A 21,960-nucleotide genomic window follows, 5' to 3' on the forward strand; every position below is an offset into this window, starting at 1 on the left:
GTAGGAAAAATTTATTTCATTTTGTCTTTAAAATGAGAATTGGGGGCTTCCCTGGTGGCACAGTGGTTGAGAGTCCGCCTGCCGATGCAGGGGACACGGGTTCGTGCCCCGGTCCGGGAAGATACCACATGCCGCGGAGCAGCTGGGCCCGTGAGCCATGGCCGCTGAGCCTGCGCGTCCGGAGCCTGTGCTCCGCAACGGGAGAGCCACGACAGTGAGAGGCCCACGTACTGAAAAAAAAAAAAAAAAAAAAAAAAATGGAGAATTAGAAGAACTCTTCTAGAATGTTTTACAGATAATTACAATCAGATTCCTTCAGAATAGGAATATAAAGTAATAAATCAAAATAAATATTTATTCATTTTGTTCTTTCACATGTTCTACAAATATGTATTCAGAGTCTATATCTTCTATCTTGCCCACAAGAATATAAACCACAGGAAAGCAGTGATATGGTCTGCCTTGATTACTGCATTATACCCTGCACCCCTAACTGTGCCTAGACAGTAATAGACATTCAATAAACATAGATGAATGAATGAATGCCTGTTAATGAACGATAGGTGTATGCTGGTGACCAAAATAGGCCTAGCCAGCTGCCTTAATGTGTAGCCGAGGAAGTGAGATAGGATGAAAAAATCAAATACTTACATCAATAAATATTTAGTGACAATTGTGTTAAACACTATGAAAAAAAATGACATTTTTTTCAGATTTGAAAATGTTAGTTTGTTGATAATTTATCTTCTATGTTGTCATAAAATATGCAATCTACAAGGCTTGCTAAGTTACTTGAGTTTAGACTGAAAAGGAGAAAAGAAAAAGAGAATAAAATCTATGACTTTTCTGGCAGTTTGCATTCTAGAACTAAGGGCATGAATTTGAATATTGTTACCCATGGTGACCTATTAGCATAAAAGGTCTTTAGAGAGTGCAGGTGGTATTATGCAGGAACTGTGTCAAAGCTTTAAGATATAGATGTCCCAACATGAGTTTTCACACACCCTAGGAGGAAAGGTTAATGATCACTAAATTCAGAATGTGTTTGTAAATGTTTTTATCTACATTTATCTAAAATATTTCTTATATAGACTAGTTAACGTTTAGAATTCCATCTCCCTCTCTTCCTGTATCAAGAAATACTCTCCCAAAAAAAAAAAAAAAGAATTACTCTCCCAAAAGTGTAAATAGGAGGATTTACATTTCAAGACTATAGACAAAACTTTGTTTGCTAGAATCGATCCCAAATTACAGAACCTAAATAAATTTATGAATTAATTAGATTACAGGAAATAATTAATTTTTTTTTTTTTTTTTTTTTTTTTTTTTTTGCGGTTCGCGGGCCTCTCACTGTTGTGGCCTCTCCCGTTGCGGAGCACAGGCTCCGGATGCGCAGGCTCAGCGGCCATGGGTCACGGGCCCAGCCGCCCCGCGGCATGTGGGATCTTCCCGGACCGGGGCAGAAACCCACGTCCCCTGCATCGGCAGGCGGACTCCCAACCACCGCGCCACCAGGGAAGCCCAGGAAATAATTAATTTTAATATGAGGCACATAATACACTGTTCGACACCTTTATAGCCTTCCTTGAAATTGACTGAAAAAAAAAAGCACAACCTAAAGGCTGAGAATTCTGTTTCATTTGGTGGACTTGCTGAGAACTTAAGCCAAGGAGACAGTCTCTCAGATAGCTCTGAGGGACTATTCTGAAGAGGTAAGGGAGGAGCCAGGATATATAGGAGTTTCACAACAAACAACCCCAGATAGTCAGAACATCAAAAGATGACTGGTAATTAAAGAAAAATCAGATCTCTCTAGTTAATGTATTTAGCACTTTTCTGTGTATGGGAAGGTGCAAAGGTCTGGGCTTATTGAAATCATTCCTTTGATATGCATCTTAAGTACCTAGGGCCTGTATCCCATTTTTCTCCATCCTGAATCCCCTCAGGTTATACAGGTGGGTGTGGCTGCAGTGACAGACTGCTTGATGGTCACAACATGCTTTGTTTACTGATATGGCAGGTGACAGACATTCTTTGTCCTCGTTGCACTTATTCAACTCTGTTTCATCATAAAGGAATGGAAAATATATAAACTCAGGTTTTTGGAAAGTACATTACAGAGATGGTCACTCTTGGTGTAGAAGACGTCCTCTTTTAGAAAGTTTTAAACAAAACTTTTTAGGTTTTTTTTAATTGAATCTTTGTATCCACGAATGTGGTATAACGCTTCACTTATTCAAGTCTTTATTATTCTGAATAAAGTTTATAGATTTCATGTAAAAAAAATAAGAGCTAGGCGTATGTTGCTATTTCCTAATAGAAACATGTGTTCCTATTTCCTAATTATTTATACTTGTTATTATTATAATGTAGGATTTTTAATTATCTTGTAACTGGCAACATAACCTTTTAAAAAGCAAACTGTCCCAGGTCATCAAGAATTTTTGGCATTTATTTTTAAATTAAGTTATATAACATTTGTGAAAATATCTATTATATAACATGATCGAATTCCCACTGAGTCCTTTCTTCCTTGGGTGAGTTGCAGAGCATGCCACAGCAATTAGGTCCCTAAGTCTTCAGGTTCAATGTTGTCCCAGATCTCATTGAGCACCTGCTAAGATCTATAACACATAACCACCCACTAAGACACATATCTTAATTTTGCTCAATTACTTCCTGTATTTTTTCTGCCTGCTACAGTTCTTGTATTTTATTTGTATTTCATGATGTACTGTCATGGCATTCCCAACTGGACCTTCTGGTAGCATCTTGCAATAGCTCAGTCTTTATTGATAGAGGTTTCATTGTTTATTTCCATAGAACACTACACAGCTCTTATGAGGTGTTACAGAAAGATTTCCTAAGTGCTTCAGTAGTCAAAGTCATTATTAATTTTTTACTCAATATTTGATAATATTTTTTGAATATTAACTTTGTGCTAGGCTCTGTACATTATCTCCTTTAAATTTTAGAGCCACCCTATTGAGTATATGCTATTATTATTCTCACTTTATACATGAGGAAGCTGGTGCTTAGAGAAAGTAATTTGCCAACAGCCATAACTAGTAAATAGCAAGGCTGGGAATCTAGGGTTATCTGTTTCCTAAGTAAGCATACTTAAGGACTGTGCTGTGAATAGATGGATCTGTTCAATTATAACATCAAGAGGAGACATTTTATCTTAAATAAAGAATGAATGAACAAATGAATCAGTGAGTGAGTAAATTAGTACATAAAATGTGTCTCAACACGAAAGAAAGGCAGGAAAATATTATTAAGAAATGTAGCAAAATTTTAATCTATAGGTTGCTTATCTATCATTTTCAGGTTTTGGTTCTGAACTTCAAAATAGGAAAATAATTTTCTGAGCTTATATATAAGATGCATAGGCATACTACAGTCTTAATTTTCCTCAAGTATTGAGTCTACATATACATTCGAATTTGTTTTAGTTATATATTCTTTACATATAAATTATGTGAGTTAACAGATGATATTTCAGTAAGTATGCATTTAATGTTTGTGAAACTCAGCTTTCAGTACTTTTAACAATCATGTTTTTATCTCACTGAAGTCATCTGAGAAATACCATAAAAATATCTCACTATAAATTGTTCAATTGGTTACTTATTTGCCCTGTCTTAATTCAGTTATGAATCCCCTTAATCTAGCTAATGGGCAGCTACTGCAATCTATTGTCATGGAAATAAAATAATATCATGTGGTAAGATGAAACTACAAGATAATGAAAATATAACTAGCTTAGTATGTATTTATACTCACGCATACTTTCTGATTCAGAACCTTAATATGAATTTTCCTTGCTATTTCAAAATTAAGTTACATCTCCCAAGAGTTCATTCTGATGCTGTTTTCATGAAAATTTCAAAATTTAATGAATTTTAAAGGAAAGAATTCTTGCTTTTCCCAGCAGAAAATGGTGGATTTTTGTTCAATAAAATGAGGACATATATCTTTTAATTGTCATGTTGTCTTTTCTGAACTGACCTCCTGCTTGCTCAAGTCCTTTTTGACAATGAACTATTCTGAGCTTCAGAATTTGCAATGATATGATAAAAATTTTTCAGTTTATTCTTAAACTGGCCACTCTGGGTGCCAAATAACTGATTCTGTATAGGGAGTGAAGGAAGTTCTCTCTGCTATTATCCACACAATTAAGAGTTTTGTTTTTTTTTGGCGGTTCGCGGGCCTCTCACTGTTGTGGTCTCTCCCGTTGCGGAGCATAGGCTCCGGACGCGCAGGCTCCGGACACGCAGGCTCAGCGGCCATGGCTCACGGGCCCAGCCACTCCGCGGCATGTGGGATCTTCCTGGATCGGGGCACAAACCCCTGTCCCCTGCATTGGCAGGCGGACTCTCAACCACTGCGCCACCAGGGAAGCCCTGTTTTTGTTTTAATTTAAGAGTCCAGTAAATTTCAGAAAATGTAGAAAATGCTTGTTGATTGTGCTACAAATATGTCCAGGTTATTCATGACTTTAAAATTCACGTATATTACATTTTATTTTACATCCCAAATGATTAAATAAAATTCTCTGTTAATATTCACAATTGAGAAGTGTTTTCCATTTGTTAGTTTCTTTTGTTTTACTATAAATAAAACTAGATCTATAGAGGGAGTATATTGATACAGTCTCTAGAACTATATAGCCTGGGTTGAAACCCTAGCTCCCATTCACTAGATAGGTAAACCTTGGGCAAGTTGCTTAAACTTTTTATGTGTTAGTTTCTTCTTCTTTAAAATGAGAATCACAAAATACCTCTTCTAGATGGATGTTGAAAGGACAAAATGAGTCCATCTATTTTAAATATGCAAAAGAGTGCCTGGCATATTAAAAAAAAATCAGTTGGCATTTGCTAACATTACTATTCTCAATATAGACTTTTTCAGCAAACTCAAACACAAAAGCTGCTGAAATAAGAAAAAGGCACAAGAAACTGGTCGTACACTGATATCAAAAATGATGGATGAGTTCCACTTCAGAATGTGAAAAATGATAGAACAATCATGCATGTGCAGAGAAATTAATATATGTAAATATTTGGCTATTTCATTATTTTTATGCTACTGTTTCTAAATAAAGCATGATGCTTTCAATACCTCAGAAAGGATTTTAAAAATAGATTATTAAGCATCAACGTTGTTAACTATGTAAAATTCACATACGAACCTAAGTGAAATTGAAATGAGGAATGAAACAGGTTCCAAACTGATTTGGGGATTAAAAAAACAAGAATATTAAGTGGAAAATAACCTTTTAATGAAAACTGCATAATGTGACTTCGTAATCAATTTCTTTCTTAATCAATTTTTTAAGATTTCAAAACAATATTGTTTTCCTGTGTTTTAGCTTTTCACACTACTGGAGTTAACAGCCATATAGCATGAAACATTTAAGGAAATAACATTTTTCCAGATTTAAATTTTAAACATATGTCTTATTGAATGTACTCATTTTAGTATTAAATAGTAATATTCAAGTAAATTAATATGCTTTAATTATAATTTAGTCACTGTGATTCAAATTTGTAATGAAAAAGGATCAAGGTAAAGAACCTTTGCTTTTCCTTTTTTTACCTTATCCTTTTTTAAAAAAATATTCTATTTTTAATAGTTGAATATTTTGATCTTGATAGTTTTCAAAATTGTTTTGTCCTTGGCCTGGGCTCTCAGGAGTGGTTTTTCATTATGAAAAAAGAAAGAAATAGAGACAGAAGGAGAAAAATACGTGTATAGTCGAGGAGGGATTAGAAAGGTAGATTTTGCTGGTTTTAACCCTATTAACAGAAGTAACAGAAAAGTGTTTTTGCTTTGCTTTAGCTTTTATAATACCACAAGTAATTGAATAAATTAACAATGGTTATAAAGTAGTGACTACGCTTATAATTTATTTTCTGGAAAAACATGTAAGAATATGTCATATTAAAAGAAGAATGCCACCATAATAAATTGTCTTATGGTTCTTCTGAGGTAAGTGAAAGAATCCAAAGAACTCAAAAATCACCCTGATGCTTTGGCTGCACGTTTAAGTACCATATTCTAAGACTTTAGATTACCTTGATTTTATCCCATTCTCTCTAGCCAAAGGTCTCTCTTTTGCTTTTTGTTTCTCCTTTTAAAATTTCATTTGTGTCCCATTCTCCAGCTCTACTTTCAGTGTCTTTACCCCACTATAGCCAATACCTACTGCAGTGGTATTAGTGAAATGTAAAGTAGTAAGCGAGTTAGTATCAGAAGCAGCTCTTTACCTTCCACCCAATAAAAACAATAATGAAATAATTACCCTTAAAAATATCAGAGAAAGGCAAATATCCACTTGTTGAATCATTTTAAGTGTTCATAACTTTAAGCCAATTATCAATTCCTATTGCAGCATATCAAAACTGACTTTTCAGCGCTGCCTAATGTGAGACATAAGGCAATTTGCCACATATACATGTTTTTCAATTTTATTTTATTTTTTTATACAGCAGGTTCTTATTAGTTATCTGTTTTATACATATTAATGTATACATGTCAATCCCAATCTCCCAATTCATCCCCCCCCCCCCCGCTTTCCCACCTTGGTGTCCATACGTTTGTTCTCAACGTCTATGTCTGTATTTCTGCCTTGCAAACAGGTTTATCTTTACCGCTCTTCTAGATTCCAATATATGTGTTAATATGCGATATTTGTTTTTCTCTTTCTGACTTACTTCAATCTGTATGACAGTCTCTAGGTCCATCCGTGTCTCTACAAATGACCCGATTTTGTTCCTTTTTATGGCTGAGTAATATTCCATTGTATATATGTACCACATCTTCTTTATCCATTCATCTGTCAGTGGGCATTTAGGTTGCTTCCATGACCTGGCTATTGTAAATAGTGCTGCTGTGAACATTGGGGTGCATGTGTCTTTTTGAATTATGGTTTCCTCTGGGTATATGCCCAGGAGTGGGATTGCTGGGTCATATGGTAATTCTATTTTTCGTTTTTTAAGGAACCTCCATACTGTTCTCCATAGTGGCTGTATCAATTTACATTCCCACCAATGCTGCAAGAGGGTTCCCTTTTCTCCACACCCTCTCCAGCATTTGTTGTTTGCAGATTTTCTGATGATGCCCATTCTAACTGGTGCAAGGTGATACCCCATTGTAGTTTTGATTTACATTTCTCTAATAATTAGTGAAGTTGAGCAACTTTTCATGTGCCTCTTGGCCATCTGTATGTCTTCTTTGGAGCAATGTCTATTTAGGTCTTCTGCCCATTTTTGGATTGGGTTGTTTGTTTTTTCAATATTGAGCTGCATGGGCTGTTTATATATTTTGGAGATTAATCCTTTATCCATTGATTTGATTGCAAATATTTTCTCCCATTCCGAGGGTTCTCTTTTGGTCTTGTTTATAGTTTCCTTTGCTATGCAAAAGCTTTTAAGCCTCATTAGGTCCCATTTGTTTATTTTTGTTTTTATTTCCATTACTCTATGAGGTAGGTCAAAAAAGAGCTTGCTGTGATTTATATCAAAGAGTGTTCTTTCTGTGTTTTCCTCTAAGAGTTTTATAGTGTCTGGTCTTACATTTAGTCTTTACTCCATTTTTAGTTTATTTTTGTGTATGGTGTTAGGGAGTGTTCTAATTTCATTTTTTTACATGTAGCTGTCCAGTTTTCCCAGCACCACTTATTGAAGAGAATATCTTTTCTTCATTTTATATCCTTGCCTCCTTTGTCATAGATTAGTTGACCATAGGTGCATGGGTTTATCTCTGGGCTTTCTATCCTGTTCCATTGATCTATATTTCTTTTTTTGTGCCAGTACCGTATTGTCTTGATTACTGTAGCTTTGTAGTATAGTCTGAAGTCAGGGAGTCTGATTTCTCCAGCTCTGTTTTTCTTTCTCAAGATTGCTTTGGCTATTTGGGGTCTTTTGTGTTTCCATACAAATTTTAAGATTTTTTGTTCTAGTTCTGTAAAAAATGCCATTGATAATTTGTTAGGGATTGCACTGAATCTGTAGATTGCTTTGGGTAGTAGAGTCATTTTCACAATATTGATTCTTCCAATCCAAGAACATAGAATATCTCTCCATCTGTTTGTGTCATCTTTGATTTCTTTCATCAGTGTCTTATAATTTTCTGAGTACAGGTCTTTTACCTCCTTAGGTAGGTTTATTCCTAGGTATTTTATTCTTTCTGTTGCAGTTGTGAATGGGATTTTTTTCTTATTTTCTCTTTCTGATCTTTCATTGTTAGTGTATAGGAATGCAAGAGATTTCTGTGCATTAGGTTTGTGTCCTGCAACTTTACCAAATTCATTGATAAGCTCTAATACTTTTCTGGTGGCATCTTTAGTATTCTCTATGTATAGTATCATGTCATCTGCAAACAGTGACAGTTTTACTCCTTCTTTTGAGGTTTGTATTGCTTTTATTTCTTTTTCTTCTCTGATTGCCATGGCTAGGAGTTCCAAAACTATGTTGAATAATACTGGTGAGAGTGGACATCCTTGTCTTGTTCCCGATCTTTGTATATGGCCTTTATTATGTTGAGGTAGGTTCCCTCTATGCCCACTTTCTGGAAAGTTTTTATCATAAATAGATGTTGAATTTTGTGAAAAGCCTTTTCTGCATCTGTTGAGATGATCATATGGTTTTTATTCCTCAGTTTGTTAATATGGTGTATCAGATTGATTGATTTGTGTATATTAAAGAATCCTTGCATCCCTGGGATAAATCCCACTTGATCATGGTGTATGATCCTTTTAATATGTTGTTGGATTCAGTTTGCTAGTATTTTGTTGAGGAGTTTTGCATCTATGTTCGTCAGTGATATTGGTCTGTAATTTTCGCTTTTTGTGGTATCTTTGTCTGGTTTTGGTATCAGGATGATGGTGGCCTTGTAGAATGAGTTTGGGAGTGTTTCTTCCTATGAAGCTTCTTGGAAGAGTTTGAGAAGAATGGGTGTTAGCTCTTTGCTAAATGTTTGATAGAATTCACCTGTGAAGCCATCTGGTCCTGGACTTTTGTTTGTTGGAAGATTTTTAATCCCAGTTTCAATTTCATTACTTGTGATTCATCTGTTCATATTTTCTATTTCTTCCTGGTTCAGTCTTGGAAGTTATACCTTTCTAAGAATGTGTCCATTTCTTTCAGGTTGTCCATTTTATCGGCATAGAGTTGTTTGTAGTAGTCTCTTATGATGCTTTGTATTTCTGCAGTGTCCATTGTAACTTCTCCTTTTTCATTTCTAATTTTATTGATTTGAGCCCTCTTCCTCTTTTTCTTGCTGAGTCTGGCTAAAGCTTTATCATTTTTGTTTATCTTCTCAAAGAACCAGCTTTTAGTTTAATTGATCTTTGCTACTGTTTTCTTGGCTTCTATTTCATTTATTTCTTCTCTGATGTTTATGGTTTCTTTCCTTTTACTATTTGTTCTTCTTTCTCTAGTTCCTTTAGGTGTAAGGTTAGATTGTTTATTTGAGATGTTTCATGTTTCTTGAGGTAGGATTGTACTGCTATAAACTTCCCTGTTAGAACTGCTTTTGGTGCATCCCATAGGTTTTGGATCATCATGTTTTCATTGTCGTTTTTCTCTAGGTATTCTTTGCTTTCCTCTTTGATTTCTTCAGTGAGCTCTTGGTTATTTAGTAACGTATTGTTTAGCCTCCGTGTGTTTGTGTTTTTTACATATTTCTTACCTGTAATTGATTTCTAACCTCATAGTGTTGTGGTCGGAAAAGATGCTTGGTATGATTTCAATTTTCTTAAATCTACCAAAGCTTGATTTGTGATCCAGGATGTGATCTGTCCTGGAGAATGCTCTGTGTGCACTTGAGAAGAAAGTGTAGTGTGCTGTTTTTGGATGGAATGTCCTATAAATATCAATTAAATCTATCTGGTCTGTTATGTCATTTAAAGCTTGTATTTCCTTATTTATTTTCTGTCTGGATGATCTGTCCATAGGTGTAAGTGAGGTGTTAAAGTCCCCCACTATTATTGTATTACTGTCGATTTTCTCTTTTATAGTTGTTAGCATTTGCCTTATGTATCGAGGTGCTCCTAAGTTGGGTGCATATACATTTATAATTGTTATGTCTTCTTCTTGGATTGATCCCTTGATCATTATGTAGTGTCCTTCCTTGTCTCTTGTAATATTCTTTATTTTAAAGTCTATTTTATCTGATATGAGTACTGCTATTCCAGCTTTCTTTTGATTTCCATTTGTATGGAATATCTTTTTCCTGCCCCTCACTTTAAGTCTGTATGTGTCCCTAGGTCTGAAGTGGGTGTCTTGTAGACAGCATATATATGGGTCTTGTTTTTGTATCCATTCAGTGAGCTTGTGTCTTTTGGTTGGAGCATTTAATCTGTTCACATTTAAGGTAACTGTCAATATGTATGTTCCTATGACCACTTTCTAATTGTTTTGGGTTTGTTTCTGTAGGTCCTTTTCTTCTCTTGTGTTTCCCACTTAGAGAACTTCCTTCAGCATTTGTTTTAGAGCTGTCTTGGTGGTGCTGAATTCTCTTAGCTTTAGCTTGTCTGTAAAGCTTTTGATTTCTCCATCGAATCTGAATGAGATCCTTGCTGGGCAGAGTAATCTTGGTTTTAGGTTCTTCATTTTCATCACTTTAAATATATTGTGCCACTTCCTTCTGGCTTGTAGAGTTTCTGCTGAGAAATCAGCTGTTAATCTTATGGGGGTTCTCTTGTATGTTATTTGTTGTTTTTCCCTTGTTGCTTTTAATAATTTTTCTTTGTCGTTAATTTTTGTCAGTTTTATTACTCTGGGTCTTGGCATGTTTTTCCTTGGGTTTATCCTGCCTGGGACTCTGCACTTCCTGAACTTGGGTACCTATTTCTTTTCCCATGTTAGGGAAGTTTTCGACTATAATCTCTTCAAGTATTTTCTTGGGTCCTTTCTCTTTCTCTTCTCCTTCTGGGACCCCTATAATGCGAATGTTGGTGCATTTAATGTCGTCCCAGAGGTCTCTTAGGCTGTCTTCATTTCTTCTCATTCTTTTTCCTTATTCTGTTCTGCAGCAGTGAATTCCACCTTTCTGTTTTCCGGGTCACTTATCAGTTCTTCTGCCTCAGTTATTCTGCTATTGATTCCTTCTAGTGTAGTTTTCATTTCAGTTATTGTATTGTTCATCTCTATTTGTTTGCTCTTTAATTCTTCTAGGTCTTTGTTAAACATTTCTTGCATCTTCTCTACTTTTGCCTCCATTTTTTTTCTGAGGTCCGGGATCATCTTCACTATCATTATTCTGAATTCTTTTTCTGGAAGGTTGCCTATCTCCACTTCATTTAGTTTTTTTTCTGGGGTTTTATCTTGTTCCTTCATCTGGTACATAGTCCTCTGCCTTTTCATTTTGTCTGTCTTTCTGTGAATGTGGTTTTCATTCCACAGGGTGCAGCATTGTAGTTCTTCTTGCTTCTTCTGTCTTCCCTCTGGTGGATGGGGCTCCACATATATTTTATTCATGCTTAAAAATTAGTGATACATTTACAAAACAAGTTTGAGGGGAGTAATTATGTCGAGTAAGGAAAAGTAGGTAGATGTGGGTGACATTTTTTGGAAGGTTCTTTACGAAATGTAAGAAACCCAATGCAGTTAGATTTTCATTTAATCAAGTAGTGTTTCCAGTACAAATCAATGGCTATTGATGCCTTTATATCCGATACTTCTTCTTAAATGCTTCACTGAAATTTTAATACCCCGGCATCCCAGTTTGGAGCTTCTTTTAAAGGAGTCTTTCAGAAAACTTGGGACAGAAACCTGCTCTAGATGACCACATGGAGAGTTTTACAAAAGAGCAACAAATTATAAAAGCTCAGTGTTACTTGGTTGTTTAAAATGTGTCTTTCCTCTTCCCCCTTTCTCCCTCTTTCGTTTTACAGAATATATTGATATTAATCACTGACCTACTTTAGCTTATGGAGCCTAAATTTGACAATTTTATATAAAGGTTCACATAAAATCATTTTATAATAAGTGAAAAGAGAACTAGACAAGTCTTTTGAAATTAAGCAATCAGAAATTTGGCCAACACAATAAAGACAACTTATTTAGGAGATTCAAAATCATTTCACTTCACATGCTATTATAAATTATGTAAATCAATAAATGCATCCAGATTTGCTGTGGTGTTTTGGGTATCTTCTAGACTTTATCTTCCTAACAGGTATTCCTTACAGAATTGTCTGACAATTGGAAGAGCATGGGGCTGGAGAACAAATACCTGAGTCTGATTCTGTTTCAGTCACTTACTTATCTTGTTATTCTGATGTCTTAAGAAAATTGAGGTTCAGCAAGATTATCTGTAAAAGAGGGTTAATAATTCATTTCTTGAATTCTTCATAGGGTTATTGCCAGAATTAATGGAAATATTGTTTGTTTTCAAATTATAAAGAGCTTATAGTAATCAGAGATTATTATAACTACAGATTAGTTGATGTAATTATGTTCCAATGTATTTTTACTAGTTGAGTGGGTTTTACAAAGGCTGAGTTTCTTTTTCTACTCAGATCAGCCACCCTGCAGATGGTTGCTGTCAATCACCAGAAGAAAAAGATGGACAGATTCTTAGCAATTCAACCCCATTTGTTGAAAAGTAACCTAAACTGTACTCAAACAAGCAAACTCAGTTTCTAATGAAGCACTTCAGGACCTTTGCCACAATGGCACAGTTGGCAGGGTAAAAAAATAAAATTTGAAAGTTGTGCAAAGAATTTAAATATACATTTTTTCTAGAATGCAATCCACTTGTTGCATTAATTTTGACTCTCTGAAATTTAACTGATTATATTATAATTATTCTTTCAGTTTGATCAATACAGATATTTTAACTAGCCAGTTCCATCCATAATAACACTTTGGTACTGGATTCAGTAGAATAGCTATTAGCATTAATAAAAATAAATTATTGTTGCCAAAATTCTACTCCATTTCATGTATTTGTAGGCAGTCTTTGAGGACCATCTTCCAAAATACTTTTCAAAACATCTCTCGGTGCCTTAGATCTTACAACTTGTTAGTAAGTTTAAAATTTTTTACTTTTAAATGTCATGTAAATGTAATTTTTATTTCATATAAATTAGTCATAATCAGAATTTTGTCAGTGTAAGGGTGGAGAGATACTAGGTTCTTGAGATAATATATCTGTTTGACATTTTAAGCTACTTTTATATTGGTTTTCTGTTGCAGTGGACAGTTCTTTAAGAGGAGCAGAGGAAACTCTAGGTTTAGAAGAAGATAAAGTCTTAAATCCCTGTCATGGGAGCATCAACATTGGTAAAATAGCCATGGCACATTAGCCTACAGAATAGAATATTTAGGCAACAAAATAGAAATTTCAAAATAGTTGAATGGATGACATTCTGAAGACTGATGATAAGTATTCTACCTATTTACAAAGGCTAGAACTAATGGCAGTCGGTGGTGATTCCAGGGTCACTCATTTCATCTTGTCTCTTTGGAAAAATGTTCGATTTTCTAATCATTTTCATCACATATCTATAGAATTAGTTGCTTTCTTCTTTTGATCACTCTCATTTGTTTGGACTAGGTTCACTATGTTTCTGCAGTAACTTATGTGTCCTTACTAGAGAGATGATAATTATTTCTGACTTGAAGAACATACATTTCAATCCAGGTCTGAAGTAAAAGTTAACCGTCTGAGAGCCTACAAACAAACCAATCAATGACATTCAGCAAAACCTTACTTTCCATATTTTAGTGTTTGTCCTAAGAGTCTAGGCAACTTGGCTCATGGGTAAAAGGTATGCAGAGATTCCACTTTGAAAACTTGCCCTCTGATAGGGAGAAGGGAATATGCGTGTCACTTCATCTTTAAATTCTAACAGGTCCTGGGGTCAGCAGTAGAAACTGTTTATTTGTGTCACTCCCAGGACCCACCATGCTAAAGTATCATGAGTCTTCCTAGTATGTAAGTTTTTTAGGCATAAGATTTTAATCTGTGATGCAGTAAATAAAGAAAAACTAGCTCTTCCTTTTTTTTCCCCAATTCTTTTCCACACAGTAGGATACTGTCACAGTTTAAGAACCTATTCTCCAAGATGGATGTGACAAGTCATCTGGAGATGACTCCTTGAAGACTACAGCCTGACTGTGCTAAGTCCCCATCAAGTCACACCTCTCCTCCCACTGATGAGGTGAGGATAGGGAAAGTAGGATTGGGTTTCAAGAAGTAGTACAGATAGGAGACATATAAATGACCCTGCTAGCAAGTCAAGGTGTGTCCATGTCTTTTATTTTTCTTTAATTTACTTCTTCCTTGCCTTGCCTGGCAGCAGTAGTATGGGCATTGCCATTTATAGTAAAACTTTCTCAAAGTTACTGCATTAGAAGCACAGTTTAATTGCTACATTCATTTTAATCATGGGTTTTTCCTATGTGGCTCAAATACTTAATCAAACTTAGGGAAGCACAAAGAAGCAATATCACAATCAATATTGCTAAGAAGTAAAAACTTATCCCAGTGTAAAAACTCAAAGCCATATATTCTAATTATTTTTTGCTAACCCTGTTGTTTAAAAGGGGATAAACATAGTTACATTTTAAAAAAATTTCCTGTCTCATTCCTTTGTCACAGGAAGTATTTAATCAGAAACTATCAAGGCCTTGTCAAGAATATTATATAATTAGGATAGGGTGGGTAACTATATTGGATAATGTCTTTAGCTATCTCCAAATCTGAGAGTCTTTGATTCTGTTAATAGTCACCCTGCTTTTTCATTTCAGTCTCCTAACCTTGAAACTGCCCCTAAATTGGCCATATTGTCATCTAAGATGAAAGTTCCACCTACTTTTTTTTGTGTGGTTAATATATTAGCTTGAGTTATTTCCAGATCCCTTGACAAATTCTGTCATGTGCTTGCCTATGTAACTTCTTCCCTAGGAAGACCTTTGAAATCAGGTTCCATGAATGGTAAAAATGTTTATATCTATTTCCTGCAGTTTAGTAGCATAGGGATATACTTAGTGGCAATAATATTCCTCTTAAAAATGGCTAAATAATTATACAAATCTTTCAGATTCTGAGTTGTGCTCAAGCCAAAATAATTCTCTATATGTCGAGGCAGTTAGAGTTATTCCAGTTCTCGAATTAAGTACTTTTGTGAAACAATCAGTATACTAAAGGTCGAGGGCAGACAGGATGAGAAAAATGTTTCCCTTAACCTTACAGATACACCCAGTGCCTTAGTATCAAGTAGGATGCTTATTAAAATCTCCAAGTAGGTAGAGGTTGGGGTTGCATTGACAGGAGAGCCTAGATCTGTATTTTGAAAAGGATTACTAGGCAATTCTCATAAACACTAAAATAGAAAAAGCAAACCAAACACTGGTCTAAGAAATTATCTTTTCTCCAGCAAGGATTTGTTTACAATCCCAAACTCTGTTCCCGCATGAACAGTCACAACTGACTATGCACCGCAAGTAATTTTGTCAGCACTGGTTTGGTCTGCTTTTTTGTTGTAGTTTTTGTTTTCTTTGTAGAACTATATAATAAGGAAAAGAAAGAAAAATAATAGATGTCCTCACGAATGTACATACTTACCATACTTCAGGGTGTGAGCCATATCTTTAAAATAGTATCTTTTTTAGCTTTGAAATAAGAGCAAGCATATAATATTATTTCTCTTTACCTGGCAAATCAACTGTGGTTCTTACATTTATTTAACCTTTGCAGGTAAGTAATTTAAAACATGAAGGATATTGTGAATGACTTTCCATGCAGGTAGTAATATTTGCAGTTGAAGTCATTTTTTAATCTATTCAAGCAAAGATCTTCAGACCTAATATGTATATGACATAAAATATAAGGGTCCATCAGAGATTCTATTTAACCTGGATTCTGTTGATGTGTTTGTTTTTAAATTTTGTTCACTTCTGTTCCTCTGTTGGTAAAATCTGGAGGTTGGAGTAGATTCCCAGTAAATTTCCTTACAATTCTAAAGTCCTATTCCCGTAACTTTAACTTTCTAGACCCAAGAAACTAATATATACATTTGTATAATGTATATATAAGCAAATGCATATATATATTATATATGTATATAATATGTATATAATGACAAAACAAGAACACAAGTAGATATAGAGAGTCTTTGGAGGAAAAGTACTCGAGAGAATCAGTTTACAAATATTTTAATGTGGTGTGGTTTTTGTTTTAAAAACAAAAGTTTTTCCATTTTCTAACATGGTAACAAGAATTTGCTCCTTCTGAGAAATGATTCTAAGACACTGTGTTCTTTTGAAGTTTTACAAGTTTTTTTTTTTTAACATCTTTATTGGAGTATAATTGCTTTACAATGGTGTGTTAGTTTCTGCTTTATAACAGAGTGAATCAGTTATACATATACATATGTCCCCATATATCGTCGCTCTTGTATCTCCCTCCCTCCCACCCTCCCTATCCCACCCCTCTAGGAGGTCACAAAGCACCGAGCTGATCTCCCTGTGCTATGCGGCTGCTTCCCACTACCTATCTATTTTACATTTGGTAGTATATATAATTGAGCTGCACAGAATAAAGTCTATTTGAGCATGATATGCTGTGACATGGTGCATCAAAAATGTCAAGCTGTTTTACGTTTCAGAGTCTCACAGTAATAAAAATTGTCCTTTTATCCGTTAAGTATAACATCTTTACAGAAGAACTCTGACAGGAAGATCTTTAGAAATTTAAACAGTTTAATGACACCACTGAGCACTTTGTTATTCGTGATGGCTGTGTTGTCTTTAGACACCCTAATTATGACCATTTCATTGACTCTTATAATTTATTAGTTTTTTCTTCCTTTGTATCACAGCATGCTATGGTGAGCAGAGTTCCAAAACATAATTAAAATATGAAAAACTCACAATTCAGACATACTCTGTGGGTTTTGTTTCTTTTTAGTACCTCTTTCTACTCACCTAGTAGTAGAACGTACAGTGACTTTTCTAAGTGATAGAGTCAATCTTTGCTTGAGTTATTTTGGGAGGGAAACTTTAAAGGGCTTTGTTTTATCTACATTATTTCTGTTCTTGCTTTCATTTTTGTCTTCTTTCTAACGTGAAGGCAGATTTCTTAGAGTGTAGTATAGTGGTGTTTTGAAGTTACCAGTGGAATTCTCTACCTCAGATATTTTGTGAATTCTCTTTCCCTAGGCTTAGTATCACTTGATGCTACTATTTTATCAACCTCATTGCCTGATAATGAGAAAACTTACAAAAGAATTTCAATTTTAAAATGAGTGAGTGTTTTTCAGGTTTTTTTTTGAGGGTTATCTACATATGTAGACTCTTGATAATGTTTTTAAATTGACTGCAATTATATAAAAATTTTGTAACTGCCAGTTTTAAAGAAGTCATTTGGTTTATTCAGTAAACATATATTTAAATGCACTAAAGGTTTTCTATACAGAGTTGAGTGTAATGAAGGGTACTAGCAGGCAAGAGACCTGGTTTCAGATTCTATCATTCCTACTGTCTTTAATTGCTGTAAAATATAAAGCAACATTAACTAACCTTGAATTTCAGTTGTCTCATTGCAAATTATGCAAAAGGTCCTCCATTACTGCAGTATTCAGGAATAGACTAGAGAATTATTATGGGAAAACATGTAGAAGAAACATAAACATCGCATACGTGACTGGATTGTATGAGCTTTAAGGTTCTTCACAATTTTGAGACTCTATTATTCTGTATATAGAATTATTAATTATCATTTAGATGTATATTATCATCATATTTCAATTATAAAGGATAAATTTCCAATTCTCTTTAGAGCTCTGTGTGTGTGTGTGTGTGTGTGTGTGTAGGGTGTAGGTTTGATAAGCTTATACTTCATCATTTGATCCATTTATTGTTTTATATATTAATTGAGCACATACCATGTGTCTACTATTCTAGGCACTAGGGTTACATTAGGGGAACACACATACACACAGACACACACAAAATATTTAGATAAGAGAAAGTAATAAATGCTATAGAAAACAAAGCAGCGCTAAGAAGGGGGTCGGGTTGCATTTTTCACTTAAATGGTGAAAATTGATGTCATTGAGAAGATGTTATCTGAACAAAGACTTGATGTAGTTCAGGGCCATAGGCAAGCACATATCTGGAGGACAACATCCCAAGAAAGAGTTATGCTAGTGAAAGCCCTTAGAGCATAAGTATGTCTGGTGTGTTCAGTAAGGAGTTCAGGTGGCTGGAGGTGAATGAGTGAGGGAACAACTAGATCAGAAAGGAAGTGGAGCCTGATCTTGCAGTGCCTTGTTGGTGCTTGTAATGACTTGAGTTTCACTCTAAGAAGAGGAACTGGTAGAGGGTTTGGAGCAGAGGAGAGATTTGATATGATTTAGATTTGACAAGGATCACTGGCTGTTGTGTTGAAATCATTTGCACATAGATGGAAGCAGGAAAACCAGTTAAGAGATGATTTCAGTAATCACTGGAATAACAATAATCATGGCTTGGTATCAAGGTGGTAGCAATGAGAATTGTGAGAAATGATTAGGTACTGGATATATTTTAAGATATTACAACAGGATTTCCCAAAAATTGGATATGGATGTGAGAAGGGAAAAATCTGGAATGAAGCCGAGATTTTTGTCTGAAAGCAACTGAAAGGATGGGTCATCCATTTAAATGAAAAAACAAAACAGACTGAGTGGAATAGGTTTGCAGGAGGAAGGGAATGAGAAGTTCAGTTTTGGGCAAGTCAGTGAGAGATATCTATTTGGCAACTCAATGCATCTGGCAGGTAGGCAGTTGTGTATAGGAGTTTGAAGTTCAGAAAACATGTCTGGGAAAGAAGTTTAAATTCGGGTGACATGGCTGCTGTTATTAAAATGTATATGCTGATTGAGGCCACGGTGTAGTGGAAGCAGACAGAGGAGAGGGAGAGAATAAAGGACTGAGATCTAGGGAACTCCAACATTAAGAGGTCTGGGAGAGGAGGAGAAACCAACAAAGAAGATTGAGATGTAAAAATAATATTGTTAGAAGAGAATCAAGAGTGTGGTATCATGGAAGCAAAGTGAAGAAAATATGTCAAGGACAATATACTTGATGTTGATAAGAACTGAAAAGTGACCATTGGATTTAGCAATTTGGAGGTAATTGGTGATCTTGACATGAATAGTTTTGGTGTAATGATCAGGGGGCAAATCTGACTGGAGAGGATTAAGGAGCATTAGGAGAAATGGAATTGATATTACTGGGTATAGTCAAATATCTGAAGATATTTTGCTGCAGAAGGGAGAAGATAATCAGTTGTAGCTGGTAGGTGAAACGGGGTTTAAAAGATGATTCTTTTAAAATGGGAGAAAAATAACATTTTTGCTGGTGGTGATTTTCTCTACTACATAATAAAAAATTAATAATGCAGAGAAAAGGGAATCAATTCCATTGTGCAGTTCTTGGATAGGTGATGGAAATTGTATCTAGTGCACAAGGGAAGGTTTTAGAGAGGAGTAAATAATCATTATCCAGAAACTTGAGAGAAAGCAAAGTATATGGGTTCAATTGTGGGTGAATACATGTCACTGTGAGAGTTTCTGGAGATTCCTTCTAGTTGCTTCAGTTTTTTCAGTGGAGACAAAGCAAAGCCATCAACTGGGAGTATTAGGATGGAGGTGTTAGAAATTTAAGAAGAAAGGAGAAGGTATGAAATCGTCCTCAAGGAGAGTGGAAAGTACATGTACTAGTGAAATATAGTATGATTGTGGGCAGCCTTCAGAGTCCTCCAACACTTTTTCAAATTGAATTTTTGAAGTGAGATCATTCAGAGTTGCTGTGTGTTTCTACATGCATATTTAACCGTACAAGTGTAGGTGTTGAAGAGATTTAAATCCAAGCCGAATTGTAATTTTGCCTACTGAAGGGAGTTGATGGACTGAGATGTGTGTCCTTCAATAGATTGAAGGTCCCAGTGGGCATATGACTGTTAAGGTTGAGATACTGCAGCAAATGAGCTGGAAAGAGAGGAGATGATGGTCGGAGAACTGAGGCTGCATGAAACAGAATTGTGAAAGTATGGGCATTACTAACAATGAATAGGTCTAGAAATGGCCAGGCAGTTAATTGGCTGAGATAATAGGGAAGACAAGATATTTAGAGGGAAGAAGATTAAGCAATCAAGAGGCCACATGTCAGGAAGGATCATATATGTATATATTGAAGTTGTCAATTAAATCAAGAGTCATGTTGGAGCGTATCCGGCCGCCGCCACGAGAGGAGCTGCTGCCATGTCAGCGCATCTGCAGTGGATGATCATGCTGAACTGCTCCAGCTTCTTGATCAAGAGGAACAAGCAGACGTATAGCACCGAGCCCAATAACCTGAAGGCCTGCAGCTCCTTCCGGTACAACAGGTTCATTCACCGCCGGACTGTGGGCATGGAGCTGGCGGCAGACGGCAAAGGGGTCGTGGTGGTCATAAAGCGGAGATCCAGTCAGCGAAAGGCAGCCACTTCCAACATGCGGACCACCATCAACAAGAATGCCCGGGCCACCCTCGGCAGCATCCGGCACGTGATCCGAAAGAAAAAGTACCGCCCGGGTTTGCGCGTGGCCGCCGTCCGGCAGGCCTGCGCAGCCAGAAGCCTGTGATGGCCAAGAGAAAGCGGACTCGCCCCACCAAGAGCTCCTGAGCGATCTATCCACTTCCCCAATGCAGTAAAGCTGTCAGCTGACTTGCCTAAAAAAAAAAAAAAGGAAAAAAAAAAGAGTCATGTTGGAAAGAGTGACCGTTAGGCCAGAGCTAAAATAGTTGAGAAACTTGGAGGAGTTAATTGCAAGGTTATTAAGTGACTTCAACAATGAAGAAAATGAGCAATATAATCTGGTGACAGGAGATTAAAAAACAGGATTTACAGGGAGGAGAGGAGAAAACTGGTATAGAAAGGATCATCTATAATGGAAGTGGACATCTTTCAATGTGACCTTTCATAAACGGCAAACTCTTATATGAGTTTTAAAACTTTATTCTGTCTAGCATAGTGTTGACACTCACTAAATAACTGGTTGAACTTTTATGCTGATATTTAGAATAGAGAAGTAAAGTACTTTAAACACAAAGTGTCATGAAAAAGTACATAGATGAGAGATGCTAGAGAGAATTCTGTGTTAGAGAGAAAAAGTATGAAAGAATAAGGCAGGTGTGGGTTCCAGTCAGGGCTCTGCCATTTGTGAGCTGCCTTCTTTCTTCATTAAGGTATTTCATCTCTGCAATGGGGATAAAAATACCTCAAGGAGTTGTTGTGAGGGGTAAGTACAATGATTTATGTAAAGCACCTGGCACAGAATAAGCCTTCAATTAATGTCAGTTCCCTCCCTAAAAGTAGAGATTCAAATATTGAACATATTTACAGGGTACTGTAACAAAGATAGATTTCTGAGGGAAATAATTTCTATTTCTGTCACCGCTGATAAATGATTCATGAACTCATTCATACACCAACTGTGTGTTATTTCAGTGACTTGAGAATGTGTTCATGGACTCTTACAGATTTTCTTTTTTCAATTTCTAGCTTTATATTACTGATTATAGCACCTACAGAGAACACCAATCAGAAGAAAATCTGGCCATTATTCTCTTTCATAGTGAATACTAAAGCGTTAATTTTTTGTTTTACTTTTTTAAATTATACAGATATATGATTAGCATGATCATTGAATAGTATGCAATTTTTAAAAATAATTAAATATTTAGAATATTTTATGAATATGGAATGCATATTATTGAACGATGAGAGTATAAATCTAAAGACAATATGCATTTTCTATTAAAATATGCTCATGTTGGGCTTCCCTGGTGGCGCAGTGGTTGAGAGTCCGCCTGCCGATGCAGGGGACACGGGTTCGTGCCCCGGTCTGGAAAGATCCCACATGCCGCGGAGCGGCTGGGCCCGTGAGCCATGGCCGCTGAGCCTGCACGTCCAGAG

The 21,960-nt window shown here is 35.8% G+C and overlaps 1 protein-coding gene and 1 pseudogene across 1 annotated transcript in view; both read left to right on the forward strand.

The window, feature by feature from the left end:
- The window catches only part of KCND2 (potassium voltage-gated channel subfamily D member 2), a 465,433-nt gene that overhangs the window by 51,153 nt on the left and 392,320 nt on the right, over positions 1-21,960 (forward strand). The window lies entirely within an intron of this gene.
- Positions 20,264-20,709, forward strand: LOC114901690 (annotated as a pseudogene).

This window comes from Monodon monoceros, unplaced genomic scaffold (genome assembly GCF_005190385.1).
Source record: "Monodon monoceros isolate NGI ecotype Baffin Bay Population unplaced genomic scaffold, NGI_Narwhal_1 Super_Scaffold_2, whole genome shotgun sequence".
NCBI classification, from domain to species: domain Eukaryota; kingdom Metazoa; phylum Chordata; class Mammalia; order Artiodactyla; family Monodontidae; genus Monodon; species Monodon monoceros.